Consider the following 4,244-nt stretch of genomic DNA (forward strand, 5'->3'; position numbering starts at 1 on the left):
ACCCCGCTACAACCTTCTCAACCAGTGCAGACACACTTACACGCACTCGCAACTTTCGTCCTCTGTCCTCGTCCTCTCTCCCGCGATCACTCTTCGAACGGTCTCCGGAATACGTATTTCGCCTATTCCGCAACCTAGGCCAATTCCGAAAAGAAAAAAATCTTAACGTTTCTCGTTCCACGTCTTCGAATGCCTCGAGTTGTTGTTCCAGGGAATCTCGCGTCCACGGCGAGATCCTTCCACTGTCTAATGATAGAAGAGGATTTCGAGTAACTGGCTGGTATTATCGCAATTAAACCGGGTAATTCGATCGAGATCGACGGTTTTCAAATTTTCCATTGATATAATCGGGTGTTGGATACCGTCCGCGTAAAATCTTGTTAGATCGATATTAACCCTCGTCGTGGTGGGGATCCCTCTTTTCGTTCTTTTTCGCGCGTTCTGTATATATATATATTTGAACCGTTTGGTGTTTGATAAGAATTGGAACTTGTTCGACGATTGCATTTTATATTTCCTTTCGTTTAAAAAGAAAAAAAAAAAAAAAAGGAAAATAAAGGAAAATTTTTTCAGATATTCGACAGAATATTGTTTACGTGTATCTATTAATCAGAAACTTATTTTCGTTCTCATTATGGTAATGAGCAAGCGCATCCACCGTGAACACAAATTGGAAGGCGCCCTACTCTACTGGATTGTAAGACAAATAGGGTGTTGCTTCCCCCGCCTAGGTGGAGACACAACGGCGTGACGAGGTATCAAAACGGAGGGGCGAAACGCTTCTATTTGTCGCGTCGCATATTTCGTCCAGGGCTGGCTGGTTAGGTTAACGCGGCATTATACGCGGCAACACGTTTTCCGAAATTATTAACCGCGCACGCCTCTCGCGACAACGAGCGAACGGTATCGTCTCTAATACCATAACCGTGTTTGCAGCTAGTGACAATGCGATTAGAAGGGGAGGGGGAAGGGGGAGGAGGCGCATCGAAACGCGGAATAGCCTTAGGTCGTCTAGACGTGTTGCGTGGGTGTGTTGCGTATAATGACGCGTAACGAGATTAGCAACTTTGTAAAAACGTCGTCGAACATTGTTTACCAACTTCCGCTTACTCGAAACTTTTCGAAAAAGACAAATTCGCGGGGAGAAGAAAGCCGACTTCTTCTTCTTCTTTCTTTTCCTCTTCTTCTTCTTCTTCTTCTTCTTCTTCTTCATAGCGTCTGTGCCTCAACGTCTGCTACCACTTCCCGCGTATGAATACTTGAGAACTTTTCGAGGAATTTCTTAATGAGCGAATGCGTTACAGAGCCCGCCCTTGCTAATTCCGGTTTCTTTATTATAAAATGGAACGTGTGACATCCATAGCAACGACGCATATGAATTTTTCCTTCGTCGCGTTTTTAATATTGTTTTCTCGAATTACGCGTGTATGGAAAGTATATATTTTCTAATTATTGGAAAAAATTAGATTTAAACATCGAATATATAAGATTAAGAAGAAAGATTAATTTAAGGACAGGAGGAATCGATCGATGAAAATTAGAAGCGAAAAGTATTATAAGTCTTTAATTTTCAGATATCAAAATTGAATTCAATTTCCAAATATTTCTATATCTAATAATTTCATTAATCTTATAATTTTGCAACGATAGAACGATTGATGGTTGCTCGAAGAAAGAAACAATCGCGAGTCGGGATTTCTTTTTTTCGACGAGTGTATCGCGCATATCCGAGGGTATTAAAACTCCGTTGTTCGCGAGGGTAGTGAGGCGGGGGCTGGTCGACTCGAGAGTGGTTTACATCCATCTTTCGCGGTTTAACGCAGCCCAGCCGACTTTCAACCCCTCGTCTTGCATCGTCAGGAATGTTTAATTAACGCACTTCGACCCGCTTTTCCTGGACTTCCATTGTTGACATTTTTCTGCCACGAACACGCCACCTCTCGCCATCACTACCACCACCACCACCACCACCACCGCTATCCAACTTTCTTAATGGCCAGGTGACTGGCTCTTTAAGCGTTATTAGCATGCGCGAAGTGCAAAGTTTCGTGCTGGCCTCTCCTCCTCTCAGAAGATTGACTTTTGATATTTCGGCCAGAATTTTTCTTTGCAAAATCGAATTTTTATATATAGCAATGATCTTGCGTGTAATATTATTCGATATTTAATACATTTAAAATATATTGAACAGGTATATTTTGTATTGTATTATAATAATATTAGAATAATGCGTAATTGTATCATTATGAGAATATATTAGATCACGTAAAATGTGATCTTTGCGTATTACGTAGTAAGTTTTAAAATTGAGGAATATTAGCAGTTATTCTTTTTTTTTTTTTTTCAGAGAGAATCAATTTTTAACTAGAACTCAATTCAATTTTATGACGTTTTAATATTGTTTGTAAATGTAAGAAAATAAAGTGGAGGACGTTACAAAGGGGAAGAGAACGAACACCGACAATATCAAAACGGTTATAATACTTTAAAATCACTTTACTATGCGTTTAAAAAAAAGAGGGAAATATAAAATTTCACCTTTCGAATAAAATTTATACGAGTGTGTTCTTTAAACTTCTTGATTCGCTTCTTGCCACGTTGTAAAAATTATCGCATCGAAATCAAACGTAGAATAAAAAAGTAAACATCCAACAACGATGAAACACGATTTTTGTTATGGATAAATCTTATCATAAAATTTCTTAAAATTTATCTTTCCGCCGTAAGAAATATTTCGATCACAATCTCCTTCGTTCGAGTCTTCGTTTATTCGTTTCTCGCAAGCTCAAATTTTCGATATATATCGAAAATGGAAGTCGATGAACAGTTTACTTAGCCCCTTGTTCCATCGTCATCGACCTAACGTATTCTCGCGTCATCGTTAGTAGCGATGACCTAAGGAGAAAGCAGCATCGTTTCTCCTGGACGAGATGCTCTTAGAGAGCTCTCATCCCTTATCGACGTCCCGATACAACTACCCTGCATTATCGGCAATTTCACTGACCTAAGGAAGAAGTCCTTCGCGAGTAAGACGCTCTGAGAACGCGCAAGGCTTGAGCAGCTGCTCGAATTTTACCGATATTGGTACCACGACGTCACGTTAAATTCGCGGTAAAATTGCTACATCCTCTTTAATGATGCATCGCATCGACGAGAAGCATGCGGGAGAACGAGAGACTTCTTTCTTCTACCAAGCTCTAGTCATTTCTTGCGTTTGATAATCACAGAGGGAAGAATAAAATTCCGTTTTTAAGTTGAATATAAGGCTTAAAGAATTGTTATTATATTTCTTCTTTCTTTCGATCGATAAGTAGAGCGTCAGTTGGACGAAAATTCAATTTGTTCAGAATTTTCATAAAATTTTAAAAAACATCGGAATAGAAACCGATTTCCCTTTCACTGGAAACTTAACTCCAAGTACTTATTACAGTTTACGAACTTTTTATACCCTCATTACATCTCGTCAACTCTTTTTCAGAAGAACAAAAAAAAATAAATAAAAATAAAAGAGAATTAGCTGCGTGGAGATAATATCGTTTCGCAATACTATCCTCAAACGTATCTTAAAGAATATTTTTCACTTTCTTTCGTGTTAACAACAATCGAAATGGAATGCAACAACGAAAATGGGAGGAAAAAGTCCCTTCAAAAAGGTCGACACCAATGCGCAAACAATCTTTCTCCCGTCATCCACCGATGATCCTTTCCAATCTTTCTTCTCCGACAGCATCGATATTTTTCAAAAAAGGAAAGAAGAAAGAAAGAAAGGAAAAAGAAAAAAATAAGAAGAAGAGAAGACTACATCCTAAAAGAAATTTTAGGACGGAGAGCGTATTAGCAGCGACAAGGGAAAACGAGGAGAGGGAGGGTGGGAAAGTTATGTCGGGGAGTGGAGGGGGAGGACGGAGGAAGGAGCGTACGCGACTCATTAAACGCGTTGCCCTCCCGAAGCGCGGTCGCATCTGTTTTCGCGGGCTGCGATGGTATCGCGACGCACACGATCGAGGGCAGTCGTGAGAGGCGGAAGCAGCGAGAAGGAAGAAGCACGTCGCAGTTGATAGGCAAGACGCCTTTAGAGCGCGCAGGGGTTGAGCACCCGTTTGATGCCCTACATAGCGGAGAGTCTCGGAGGGCGGAGAGGGTGGCGGTCGGGATGGTCTGGGCAGGGACGAAAGTGGCGCGAGGGTGGTAGAAGGTGGTGGGTTTCCGAGGAAGGAGGAAGACGAGGATCGAGGAGGGTGGCG

This window comes from Apis dorsata, unplaced genomic scaffold, assembly GCF_000469605.1.
Source record: "Apis dorsata unplaced genomic scaffold, Apis dorsata 1.3 scaffold_194, whole genome shotgun sequence".
In the NCBI taxonomy this organism is placed as follows: Eukaryota; Metazoa; Arthropoda; class Insecta; order Hymenoptera; family Apidae; genus Apis; species Apis dorsata.